This window comes from Dermacentor silvarum, chromosome 7 (genome assembly GCF_013339745.2).
Source record: "Dermacentor silvarum isolate Dsil-2018 chromosome 7, BIME_Dsil_1.4, whole genome shotgun sequence".
Taxonomy (NCBI): domain Eukaryota; kingdom Metazoa; phylum Arthropoda; class Arachnida; order Ixodida; family Ixodidae; genus Dermacentor; species Dermacentor silvarum.
The window spans coordinates 120,984,852-120,999,265 of record NC_051160.1 but is presented as its reverse complement, the minus strand read 5'-3'; positions in this window follow the sequence as shown (position 1 = coordinate 120,999,265).

The following is a 14,414-nucleotide window of genomic DNA, read 5'->3' as shown; positions in this document are numbered from 1 at the left end:
TTTGGTACATGGTAACGTTTAGTGGCGCCTGCCGTCACAGGCTTGGAGGCCCGTATGCGGGTGCTGGTTTTCTGCTACTGCGCGCGTCGTTCTTCGCTTCAAATGCGATGCCTTGAAACGTGGAGAAAGACTGGGGCGCCTGACTCATGAAGACGGAAAATTTTCAAGGCGTCACTTGTGCTTACCACCGCGGTTAGTGGAGTTGCCAGCGCTCGCGGCTCGAAACCGGTCCAGACGCCCGAGTGTAGTCTAATTTTGCCACGTACTCAAGTTTCGTCAAATCAGCCGTTGTGCACCTTGAGCTGTGGTGCGTATTATCTTGCTAATTTTCGTCCGGCTCTCTTGCACCTAGAAAAAAACGAGATGTTTTCAGGGATACTTCTTTTGTCGCATTTTAGCTTAATAAAAGGCTGGTGTGCGTGTTTTATTTTGAGAGAAATAATTTTTGTCACGCTGTCTTGCACCTAGGAAGAAACAAGATGTTTTGAGGGACACTTTTCTTGTCGCATTTTCGCTTAATAAAAGGCTCTGGTGTGCGTGTTTTATTTTGAGAGGAATAAATAGCATTAGCCTGCACTCTAAACGCCGAAGTCGTCGCCGTTTATTCAGATTTACGTGCACTATTTTGCAAGATAGTGTGTTGCGACGACGCTGCTGAGACGCGCCTGGGTGATCCATTTTCGTTATATAATAAAGCAACTGGACGGAATTTGTGCATTATCTAGAGTTTATTCAGCTGTTTTCGAATGCGAGTATAGCTCCACAGCATAATTATGTCCTAGAGTCAAGCACTGCCAGGGGGACCCTTCCTCTGCTAGTGTGAAACGGCACGAAAACTGAATACATAGCGGCAAGAGAAAAATGGCATCATTCATTTGCACTTGTACATTCATTGTGTTGCTGGTGTACTTGTACTATGGAAAGCACATTTTTATGACAACAGTAATTTGTTCATTCCATATTCAATCTTTATTGCACCTATAGAAGCCAGAAGATTTTTCACGAATACAGAAGAAAGCCACATTTATAATTTAAATGAAGTACATTGCAAAGATAATACACAAAACAAAATTATAAATAGCAAGTAGGAAAACTTATTGTGCCACTGCGCTTCGGTATCAGTATTAGCATACTTGTATGCCACAGGACATTTGTATAATAATGTTATACAAAGTAAACTATGTCACATGTAGTATTGAGACCTTTAATAAAACTGGTCAATAGGATCAGCTATCCTTGAATGTAGCAGCAGTTTCGCTTACAATGCCTTGTATGCAACGCCTTCAATACAGGGCTATAATTGTATAATATTTATATCTGCGCTGTCCTCACAAATATCGAAAGGCTTCGGTGATTGTGCTTGTCAGAAAAGTAAGCAATACATGTGCAGAAATCGAAAAAAGAGTGGTAGTTCACAAAGTCAAAGTTGAAAGAATTGATGTGAGGTCAGACCCAGAAACTAAGTATGTCAACATTAAAATACAATGCATTTTGCTGCAAGTAAAATGTACAACAAAGCTTATGCTGTATCACATAGCAACAAAAAGGTTAGCACCGTCGAAGCTGAGCCAACACACCGCAAAATTAAGAGGTGACGGCTCTATTACGTTGTGAACCTCAAATGAATTAATATTTCACAGTATTTAAAACACTCATTGAGTGTATACACCAAATTTGAGTGGTTACAGTGAATCTGGCATCATAAAAGGCTATTGTAAAGCAAGTGGACAAAGTGAGCACATTAAAATATTTTGAAAATAGTAAAACCAATGGTATTCCAGGTGACAGTGGCAAATTTCCACAAAGGTCGGTAAAAGACACACACGATAAACATTAAAAAAACATTGTCCTCCTCAAGAGTATACTTAGCTCACACATAATCCATTGAGAGCATTCACAGCATATCCATGTCATCACACAGTTTGCTCTAGTGAAAGGTAGGCCAGCTAACCTACCGTCATTGTCCACACTGTTTAGCTTGGGCTGAACAGAACAATTGTTTAAGCATAATTTGCATGCAGGTGATTCAAGCTACAGCATTCAGCAAGACAACAAACATGTACTTGCAGAATTTACAATTAGGCATCACATTTTCCTTGTATAAAAGTTTGACATCTGCATACAACGCTCTTGAACAATATATGCACTTTACAAAGTCACTCAAAAAACAAATGCCTTAAGATAAAACCTGGTGGGACAGCTGAAGTTGATGGATAAAGGAAATAATTGTGTGGGCCATCATGAACATAATTCACCCACAAGGCAACTTGTGTAGCAATACTTCCTGTACTGCGAGCCGCAGGCACCCAAGCTCAAGACACCCTGCCTGGGTTAGCAGAGTAACCATGATCCTGTAAAATTGCTTCTGTGAGTGGTTCACTGGCTGCAGGGCTTCTCTGAGGGGTAGTGAGGTTGATTACATCGATGGAGGATGGTTTTTCAGAGGAGCATGCAGAGGGAATTTCGATGTGTTCCAATAGAAAGCAATTTCCGCCATCAGTGTCCTTGACCTCATTGCGAACTATCAGACGATTCAATGCTGCTGCAAACTGCTTTTCTGTTCGGTTGTCATTGCAGCGCCCAAATGATTTTATTGCAGCATAAAGTTCCTAAAGGTGGTCCTGACTGAGCTTGGAAGTCAAAAGATATGCCAATAGGCCATTTTATGTAACCAAATTGTTGTATAGACGGTTGTCTAAGCACACCACAAAGCGAATGAAGCCTGTCTTTTGGTTGATCCCTGTCATTAGTTTTCCAGCTGCAGACTCCCTAAGCAAGCAAAAGTATACCACCAGTTCTTTGACATACGCAGTGACAGGAGCCACATTTTCAGGACACAGCGGTCTTCTATATTCTTCTTGCCATGGATGTCTTGCATTTAAAATGTCAAATGCGTTGTTGACATGTCTGATAAATTCTTCTGTCGGCAAGGAATTTGAAAATTTTGAACTTTTTTGAGCTCTGCAGTCACTAGGAGCATCTGCTACCGAATGACGAAACGTTTGAGCCAACAATGACACTTTCATGGGCTGATTTTTCCAGTTAATATGTGCTTGTCTAAGTTTGTTTGCTAAATGTAGGCCCTCTGTGTACTGGATTTCATGCAGCTCATCAATGTGTTTGAACAATATGAACTGTTTGTTCGTATCACAATAGCCTTTTTATCAAACAGGGTGTGCCGCAGTAGCTTCAACATGTGATAGGGATCCAACATGGCAAAGAGAAGCTTTTTTTGTCACTGGATGCAGAAAAGAAGCATCCAGCTCAGGCAGGTCCATCTTGCAGCCAAGGCTGTACAGCAATGACAAATTTGCTGCAGCACCATCGCAGGTCAAACTCACAATGTGTGCACCTTTTTCTTGAGTGAAGCTAGCAGCTTGCAGCACCAAATTGCACCTCTGCTCACCACGAAGGCCATGCACTAGAAAGTAGCCAATCCGCAGCTTCCATCTGCCATTGATTGCAACAAGCATTAAAACAACTGCATCTTTGGCAACTGGAAAGCTGTCATGACTGACATCGATGCCCATGTCAACATATCCATGGAACCTTTTTCCATCCCACACCACTTCTCTGAATGGCCATCTCATCCACAACCAGATTACTTAATGTGGAAAGCCATGCTTTACCTTCCTAGCCAATGCAGTCATTGCCTCTTCTGAAAAGCCAGTAGCCCTATCAATGTCATATGTAAATATCATTTACACAGTGATTGATTTACACAATGATTTACACAATGATTTACACAATATCATTTACACAGTGTCTTTGTATGCAGGAGGCAAGTGTTGAAAACAGCTCGTACATATCTGTATGCTCTAGGAGAATAAAAATGCAAAGTCAGTGCAAGTATGCTTGTCACCTGTGTCAAAAAAGGGCTGTAATGTAGCCGATGATAGGTTGAACAGTTCTATCTTTCTCTTCATTCTGAGCATTACTAATAGATATCTAAATCTCTCGAACATATCTTACGAAAAGCTGTATGACAGTCTCCGCAATAATTACTTTAAAGGCGAAATCCAAAATATATATTACAGGGAAACACCAGATTTTTGCAAAGCAGATCAGGGCATGAATAAGCAGAGCACACATGTGAGAAAATGTCTTAAGCAAGCTCTGCGATCATTTCGACAATCAAACATGCCAGGACATGTTGGATTTCGGAAGGCTCATCAGCGATGTCTGAATCAGTCATGGACGCGCTAGCAGATATAGCAGCACCCTCTGCCAGCACATCAGACAAGCCCTCAGAGATGTCCATATTGTGGGCGTTTATAACGCACATCTTCCTCATCTGTATGTTATCATCATCGTCCTCGCACTTTTACCTATCCTCCTCTTCGCCTGTATATGTGTTCATCATTATCGCCTGTGTGCTGCGCTGGTTCCCTGACGAGCTCCCGGGCCTAATAAACGTCGTTCCAACCGAGCCGTCACAAGTGGTGGAGGTGCTGGGTAATACGTGAGGGACAGGAGCTTGTACTGGCACAGCGCAGGTAAGGACGCCAGTTCTTCCCTCATAACGTTACGCAATGACCCACCAAAAGGTTGGCTGGGACATCGCCTGTGTGCTGCGCTGGTTCGCTGACGAGCTCCCGGGCCTAATAAACGTCGTTCCAACCGAGCCGTCACAATATCCATTGTGGCTTGAGAGAGACCTGCCTGAATATAAGAAAAGCATATTTCACTTTAGGATTGGTGGGGGACACCTACCACAGTCATGAAAAAGGTGTCATCAAACCCGGGCCCGGGTCAAAAAGCACATGCCGTGCCCGAGCCCGGCCCGAGCCCGTGGAAAAACTGCCTTACCCGGCCCGGCCCGTCCCACGGGCCTGGCCGGGCCCGGGCTTTTGGGTAAGCCCGAGCCCGTGCTGTGCTCTACCCGTGCCCACGTGATTAGCAGCGCAACGCCATAGCCGCTGAACCACCACCATGGGCTCAGTTACAACCCATCGGACTTTCTGGTGGTGTGCATGTAACGTAAAGCGAGTTATCCTCACGCGTCTCGACTCTGAAAAACGTCTTTTTCGGTCTCGGGCCGGGCTGCGCGGGTAACGTAGATTATTTCGGGGCCAGGGCTAGGCTCGGGTCTCGCCATAAATTATTTGGTCGGGCTCGGGCGGGCCACTCAACGTAAAAACGGGCCCGGGCCGGGCTGCAAAAATCGGCCCCTGCAGTGCTCTAGTAACGGGTTTAATCGCGGCCATGGTGTCATATTTCAATTGTGGCGAAATGGGAAACCGCTCCTATACCATGCAATCGCGAATTCACTTTAAGTAACCACAGGTGGTCAAAATAATTTAGAGCCCGCTCACTCACAATCATACTTCATAATCATGCTTGCCTGATATTCATACTTAGTTGCGGCACATAACATCCCAGAATTTCATTATTAATCGCATAACCCCGTTAAATATTTCTTCCAGTACGTAGCCACATCCATCAAAGCAAATGCAAGGAACTGCTGAGCCGGAAACGTGAAAACCGCTTCCGCTGTGTGTAAACACTGTGTGCACGTCCTTTTGTTTTTGAAAACGTTGGCTGTAGTTTTTAAATCGTACCAACAAGAACGTTTCCACCATTTTCTTTTTTTCAACACATTGCTGATTGGAGTCAGATTTTTATTTTGCACCTTCGGACTCTATATAATAAAGTGTTATAATTCTCATCAATGTCTTACACTTCCTAACATAATTTTACACTCACACAAAGTTTTCGGACAGCACAGGTATGTATGTCATTTGGAGCAGTTAAACTTCCCAATGCCAATAAAATGTAACCGCGCCTTTAAGTAAGCACACAACAACATTACCAGTTGTAGAAAAGCATCTCGTGTGCTAGTTTAGGTGGCCCTCTTGAGATCGACTCATTAGAACATTTAGATACAGACTTCTTATTCTTCGTGATGCTTGTGCTCGCCCATTGGCATTGAATAAGATATGCGCGCAAAACTGAAATGTTCAAGGTCAAATAGAATTCCCTGAATAAATGTATTGTAGAATAATAGTCACATTGACATCACGAGGCCTATCACTATGGAATACAGCGTGATTGCGGCATGTTGTAGTGTTTGCGGTGCAACCGTGACGTTAAGCGTAGAAAACGTTACAAAAAGGGGTCGTCAGGCAGAATTTTATGAACTGGTTAATTCTGAGAAAACGGATAATCTAAGTCTCATTGCGTAGTGTGCGATCTCTTTTGTGACGGCACGAGATTTAGAAGTTTAAAGAAACCCAGTGGCAGCAGTCCTGCGGAATGTGATACATGGTTATTCATCAGGTTCGTCGTTTCCAGGGTCGATATTAGCAAGGCCGAGCTTTCGCCGCTTTGCAGGTTTCAAAAGCTTTGGATTTCTTGGCCTGCATCACTTTCTTCAACTTGCATGCTTCAAGCCGCAGCTGCGGTATTGCTTTGTTCAATTGTTCACGTTAGAAGCCGTAGCTTCGCCGCTGGCATTGCCACCAACGGCCTTCATAACGTTTCACGGTACGAAAACACCTATTGTACCAGAACTGATAGCAGAGCGAGGTGGTACAGGTGGGTAGCAAAATCTTCCATGAGCCCCAATAGAAGACGGCCACTCACAAACAACTCCCCAGTTCGGCAATTAACGGTAGCACTAGTATGGACCAACAAAGCGCGTGGCAAAATGTCAACCAGCGACGTCTAGAGGCTGGCGCCTGGCATCGACAATGGCGCTCCTGTCCTAACTGGCAGTCATGCCAATTAATGAGACTCGTGTATATAGTTGAGGAATGATAAACAGACGTTATAGCACCTCCTGACTCACGGCATGCCATTGCACTCCGGATGAATGCAGCAAGATATTTTCTGCGTTCAGCATGTTTAACACGTGCGTTGTGAAAAACGATAGCGGTTGCTTAGGATTCCATCACTGTTTACAATAGCGGCAGAAGCGCGCCTCGCGGCTCTTTCCGAGGCTTGAGAGGTTGCTGCAGGACGTTTGATAACTACCATCAATACAAGTGCTATAGGACGCCAATGCCAGTGTTGACACCAGGTGTGTGCCGTCAGGGGTCGCTTACGTCAGGTGCTCCCATCATCATCATCAAATCATCATCATCACCCATGGCTCACAGCATTTTGACTATGCCTGTGCATATTGAGAAAGTAGCTGCAGCTTGAAACTGACGACGGTTGGTCCCAACATGGGCTTCTGACAGCGAATGCGAAAACTAAGAAATTTAAGTACGGCCCTGTATAGTTCATCCATCAATGTACAAAATCTCAGTGGCATTGAAGAGTTATGATCGTTCTGTTAATACTCGTGTATGCATTATTTTATATGGTATGCCTAAACGCCTATTTATCCATGCATGTTCTTACTGATTTACAAAGCTTTTGTAGTTTATGATTGGTCTGCCCTCGCACTGCCAAGACCTTGCAACAAGGACACGCAAATGAGTTTTATCTCTCAGCGAGCTTTCCTGCTCACCTTATCTGGTTTTACCGCAACGCTCCGTTAACCGCTTTAAGATATCTTACAATGGGGCGGGTGCTGGGGAACAATGCTCACTGAACATGAAGCGACTTGCTTCTTTTGTTGCTTCGCACATATTGTCCGGTGTCTGCTTTCTGCGTTGGCTAATTTTCTGCCCAACAAGGGACAGATCCGTCCAGTATTTTTTATTTATTTTTAATATTATAAGTAAAACCGTCCACATAAGCTATATCTCACATCATTGTAGACCACCGCTGCTACTATAGTCTGCTGCTCCGTTTTTGTGCAGGACCAATGGAAACTATTGTAAACGTTCGCTGGTTACAGCTGCGATCATAGAAGTGTAGGGTTTGATGGCTCGGCTGTCCATGTAGGATCTGAAGATTTCTAGGGATGGTACGCGGAATTTTCATTTTTCTAGGTATTCACAAGAAAGTGCGCATGGAGCCGGTTGGAATGCCTATCGTGATGCTTTTGCAATTTCTGGCAATTGCTGCCGTTGAGAACGTCGTCGCCATAGGCCAACACAAAGGCCACGGGTGACATTATTGAAGCTCTAAGACATCAGCGCTCCTTTGTTCAGATCAAACAGAATTTTAGGAAACTCGAATAGGTCGAAAGGTGCAGTGGCGGAATGTTGGCGCGTGTCGTAGATGGTCATAAAAATTAGGTGGTAAACCTTAGCTATATATATTTTTGAAAACAGATGACTCATGGATATTTAGAATAACATTATTAGCATGCGGCTGTGGGTACCAATCAGGAACAACAGCAGCGTTAGGAGTCCGGTTATCACTGCAGGAATGGCAATCCCCGGTTTTTTGGTCAACATGCGAAGGGGTGAAGACCAAATACTGCATGAATGGTAAGCAACCCTAGACTGTACGCTGTAAACATAAATAAGCCTGAATGGGGGTTTTTATGGTTGAATACCTTTAAAACTCCGTAGCCAAATATGTTTACTACATCACCATGGTGTCAAAATCATAAAACCATGATTTTACTTCCGGTAACAAATGACGGAGTAAAAAACGAAATTACCTGATATCGCTTGATTTAAGAAATGGAGCTTATTAGTGTGGAAACCTCATGCCGTAAAATGGAGTGAAAATGTATTTCCTCTGTGCACTGTAAACACAACTTATAGATTGCATAGGTACGAGATACGACGCACAATTTTTTTAAACTCCTCGGTGCCAAATTTTATTTTATCAGCGGGAACGTACTCAATATAAAAACCTGAATTAATTCCCAATACTCCCATATGTACTCAAATTGCTCGTAAACTGGAGTTTTTTTCCCCCTCACAAGAAATCTCATATGTAAATAGAGTAAAATAGAGGCTAGTGTGGCAGTCGCATAAACTAGGCACAATCGGGTCCTTTACGGCTCTGCACTTGTTTCTTCTTTCGTGCATTTCAACTCATAGAGGATACTTTGGATAATCAGCGGCTGTTTCTGCAAGCCTTTGGCGTCACTATGATAGCAACGACGTCTCGGTGTCTTCCTCAGCACGCCGTACACGACGGAGACTCCGACCGCCTCGTCGATGACGGCAAGAAGGCGCTATTTTAGCCCTAACATCCATCGACACCTCCTCTAGGCCGTGCAGCCGCGCAATGTCATTCATGCACGCCCGACGAGCCTCGTCCAGCGGAGCCAACTTCGCATCAGTCACCTCAGGTGAAACGTGGCAAACGATTTTTTTTGTGCACGATGAGTATAGCAGTACCGGCATTTGGCATTGTGGAGCTTGCTTGTGCTCCTATAGACGCCTTGGTCCCAGCGTGCAAGAATAATATTGTTCGGGAATGGTGGGCGATGCTGCGTGAACCAGGTGAGCCTGACCGTTTCGTCCTTCGCGTTACATGTTACACGCAGTGGAGGAGGTGCCTTTAATGCGGCGCTACCGCTTTCTTTAGCAACTCGACTCAAGTAGAGAGTGCCACGAGAATACTACAAAGTGGGCCGATTTTACGACGAAAAAATTACGTGTATGTCCTTAGGTGTGTGTGCGGGAGGAAAGGGTGCGTACGCAGGTAGCTTGAGTGTATGCGCGCGTGCTTTTTTAAAATACTATGTGTGTGTACGTCAGTGCTTTTTCGTGGAAGCTTACGCATGAAAGCTTTCATGTGTGTCCATGTGCATATAGTTTTGATGCAGCAGCGCTTGCATGGGCTTGCTTGTGGGATTTTGACATCGGTCAGCGCGCAGGTAGGCACAGACGCGCCACTAATTCCAAGGCGACACAAAGCACAGGGATTGCAAGCAAGTTGCAGAGGCGAGAACAATCGTCGCCTCTCGTCACTCCGACACGCGTTTGGGAGGTGTTGCGGACACTGATCCCACCGGAATGCGGCGTGTCCATTGTCGCTAGCGTGCCTGCATGTTGTCCCTCTCCCGGCGAGGAGGAGATCATTCAGGCACCCTAAATGTAGCATGGTCAATGAGCGTGATGCATAACTTGAACGTTGCTTAGACAGTCAAATTTTCTGTACGTGTCGTTTGAGCGTGTTCACATGCTGACTTCTGTGGTCAATGATTTAGAAGGGCTCCAGCTCCATCCCATTTTGAAATACGGAATGATCTACGGACTTGTCACAATGCCACATATTGATTAAAAACCATTTGCAATAGTTTGTAGGTCTGCTCCCATGCTAGGCTGCATTTTTTAAAATTAATACTATCGTAAATAGATTACATTTCTTGTTTTAAATGTGGTTCCCCCAAGTTAAGGAGAGCGATACTTTATAAGGTTCACTCGAGTATATAAATTGTTAGAGTCGGCTACGCATCGTTCTGTCATTTAATGTAGTCCAGGCTTCCTTTTATCAGTGCATCTGCACTGTGTTGTTTTCTTGCGCGTTTGTTTATTGAATGTGCGATATGTTGGACTCTTGGCCTTGCTTTAATATACTTTATATTATTGCTAATTGATATGTGTCATTTCAAAAACATGCTCTTATTACGCGTAATTTTCCTCGAATGCAGTGTTTTGCTCTATGCTTTCTCTCCCGTGTGATGGTGTAATGCCTACAGACAATAAAATACACTTCATACGGCTATCCGAACAATTTTCAGTTTTATTTTCTTCATTGAATCATAACGTGCATTGAAAGGCTAACAAGATATAAAGTGGCGAGAATGTACTCCTGTCAAGGATTTCATTCGCTAATGGTCTAATAGTATCAAGAAAAAAAATCGTCGTGCAAGCTTGAATCTTGTGAATGTCACATACTCTCGCGAACCTGAAAGCGCAAGTGTGGGCATTTTATTTGTGCTGAATTTGCATTTCGATTTCGGTTATTGAACAGAGTTGACTAGCCGCGAAAGGGTAGTTAACTGGACTAGGTAGATAAATGCTCTTACTATACTTCAATTCCATATTAATCTGCAGTGAAATAATAAAAAATCCAAATCTAACTAGACAGGTGGAAAACAAAATGAGTTACGGTAAAGGTTGTTACCGGCACAGAACATAGCACCTGCACTACTTCATCGGTCATTAATAAGTGTCGCAAAGCCATGGCACGAAAGCTGGGGCTTCAATTCATTGCAGGTAAAAAGTATAAATAATGTAGCAGCTTCTCGAGGAACTCTCTTCAGATATCGATTAGTATTTACTCTATTTGTAACAAGTCAGTAACCCTTTCCAGAAATGAAGTAATATTTCCTCCATATGAAACCCCTAAAACCCTTGTTGATATGGAAGTAATATTCACTTCATTTGGGACACCTAAAAACCCCATCCGGTAATGAAGTAAGAATCACTCCAAGTGGAACACCTTAACAACTCCCGAGAGAAATACAGTAACATTTACTCCTATTTGAACACCTTAAAAACTCTTTTGAGAGATGGAGTTAGGTAAAACTCCATATGAATGGAGTATATTAAATGCTCATTCGGGAATGGGCAAGGCGACGGTACATGCACTCCCATTTGGGATTATTTCTGTTTAGTGTGCAGTATTTCCTTGAACTCGTGCTCGGATAAACAGAACGTCTCCGGTGCCAGAGCTGGTAACGCATGGAAAAAGGGGCTCCGGGTGATAGCGTAGTCTTCCATGCCGTGAACCACTGGTTTATTCACACCCGAGGTAGCGGTCAAGCACAGCTACTGATGAAGAAGCAGAGAAAAGGTTTCTTGGAGCGTGGGCCGGCACTGCGAACGCGAAACGTGCAATCGTGGAAGGCTCGGCAATGTTGAGCGATGACGTTTCCGAAGCCCGTGCGTATAAAATGCCATATATCGTCATCCTCATTTATTGAATGGAGCACCTTCTATTTAGCACCGTGTATCAGGAAGACATAGCAATAAAGTCAGTCAGCTCCTAGTATAGCGTGACTTACAGGGGACAGAAGATGCAATGAAACGTCCTCGTAACTCAATGTTTGAGAATTTGCTACCTGCGGCTATAGACATTAATTATTATTCCGCTGACAGCTTGGAAATGAAGGATCAATGCGCAGTTCTTGTTCAATGCTGAGGCCCTAGAGGAAAATGAAGCCTGCCGCGTAGCGACTGCAAATGCCTTGTCGTTGAGGACGGCCAAACATGATAAGCTGAGGTCACAAGCTGAAGTAAACACCATGTACACAGTGGGCGGCAGCTGCTATCTAGAGAGCTGTTTGAAGAAGACCTTGTTGAACGATGAGGGTCGTGCCCCAAGCGAGACTTGTATTTTCCCGTGAAGCTGAGATGCTCGCCGATACTCCAGAGCAGTTCCTGCAGCCGCTTCCTTAGAGGTGCGGTTGCCGCTTCCATATCATAAGGTGCGCCGCTAAGCTCTGCTCTTAGGATGACCTGTAGTATTCTAGCCAGGCCAAAGAGAGAGCCTACCCGCAGCTATAGCCCAGTGACTATGATGGTTTGCGGTGCTGGCCTTGAGGTCGCGGGTTCAGTCCTGACCACCGCGGATGCACTTTGATGGGAACAAAACGCGAAACGCACGTGTACACATTCAGGTGCACCTTAGGCGTATACATTTAGGGGAACATTGATCAAAATTAGTACGGAGTCCCCCACTATGGCGTGCCTCATAAGCATTTTGCTATTTTGGCACGTGCAACGACACAATGTATTTTCTTTTTAGGAGACAGATTGCCCACTTACTTCTTATACCGGATCGCCTTAGGCGTCATGATTCTCTAGTTGAAGTGTGTCACTAAAGAGCCAAGTTACCGGCTTCTTGGCCACAAAAATAGTACCACACATTGGACTGTGGACGGCGGCTGGGGCGTCGCCAACGCCCCAGTTGGCGGCTACCGCGTCGCCAACTGTTGTGGCGATATACTCAAATCAGAGATTGTGAGTAGCTACGCTTCATTTTCCGTCTGCGTAAATTGCCAGGCAACTTCTTCGGGATCCGATGAGTTAAGCTTATCCGCTCTTCGGCGCCGCTGAGCAGCAATTTCCTTCTCCTTCTCCATGGCTATACCACACTGGCAAACGCCCAGCGCAAACGCCAGGAAAATGCTCGGCGCGCTAGCTGTGTGCCGTGTGACGTCACTGCTCCTCGCGCATGCGCAGCACGGCTCTCCAGGAGCCACGCAAACCTGCTCAACCTCGGCCAGTGTAGCTCACGCTACAAAATATTATGAGCAGACGGGGCGTTGCATCAACATTCGCCTCAGGGAGCACCATGGGATGAGGTTCTTTCAAGGAATTACTCGCTACTGAGGCACAGCATCAGCGCATGCAATGACGAATGCGTTCGTTACCACAACAAGCCATTCATTAAAGAAAATACAGCGAAAAGAGAAAACGAAACTCAGCAAACTAATCACAAAAACGAAAGAGTAATAAGTCTAGAAAGAAAGCAGAAAAGTCAGAAGGGGCCTACAGTTTCATGGTTAGCACTGGAGCTGAGGGATGGACTAGATGGGGCGACAGAGGTGGAGCACGCAGTGGAGTAGTGGTGGCGAAACTAGAAGCCGTCGAAGCAAATCCTGGTCGCCCCCAAGCAAACACCAGGGATCCAGTAATGCAGGGGGAAGTTCCGCAAGTTTTACTGTGACGTTGGGAACCTGGATAGGTCACCTTAGTACAGTAGAGGTTTTGTCACCGGACACCGGCTTCACCTCTGCGACCTGTACAAGGGCTTCATTCCTTCCAATGTTGGTCAGCACCTTATCATCAGGCAGCCATGATTGACACTGCTGTGAAGACAGGCATAGTGGAGACGGGTAACGGCTGGACGCCCTTGCGGCGTTCGCCAGCCGGAGTTCGGGCACGGCGCTGGAGACGCTTGGCCGCCTGGGTCGGACGCTCTGCCGACGTTCGCCAGCCGCAGGCTGCAGGAACAAGTTGGTTGTCGTGTCGATCCCAGGTGGGAGCCTGGAGCGGCCTTGGGCCAGGAACTCGACTGGCCGCTACTCCCGCACCCTGGGCCTCTTCTTCTCCCTTCTCCTCTTCCCCGTCTCCCACGTCTCCCACGATGGCTGTCGCTTGCTTGCTTGTTGCTCACTTCTGGCACTTACCCACTACGATTACGGCACTCGTGCACTTCACATATCACACACCAAGCCGCTATCAGAAATTCAACCGGTTCATATCTGGCCGCGCATTGTAGAATTTGCCCATGCAAACCCGTGTTTGAAAAAAGTGAAATACTGTATGAAAATAGAAACCAAACCAATCGCAACATTTATTTATTTATTTATTTATTTATTTATTTATTTATTTATTTATTTATTTATTTATTTATTTATTTATTTATAGTACTCTCAGGGCTTACAATGAAGCATTACAGAGGGGAGAGGCTAAAAATACAGATAACTGTACAAAAAGGAGAAAGGAAAACAATAATACTAATCAGATGACAATGGATGGTACAATTTAAAAATAACGCAAGTAGGACGACACATAAGCATATTACGGTAACAAAAATAATTATACAAAGAAAAACAGAAAAATTCGGTAATACAGATGAAATATAAATGCGTGGTATAT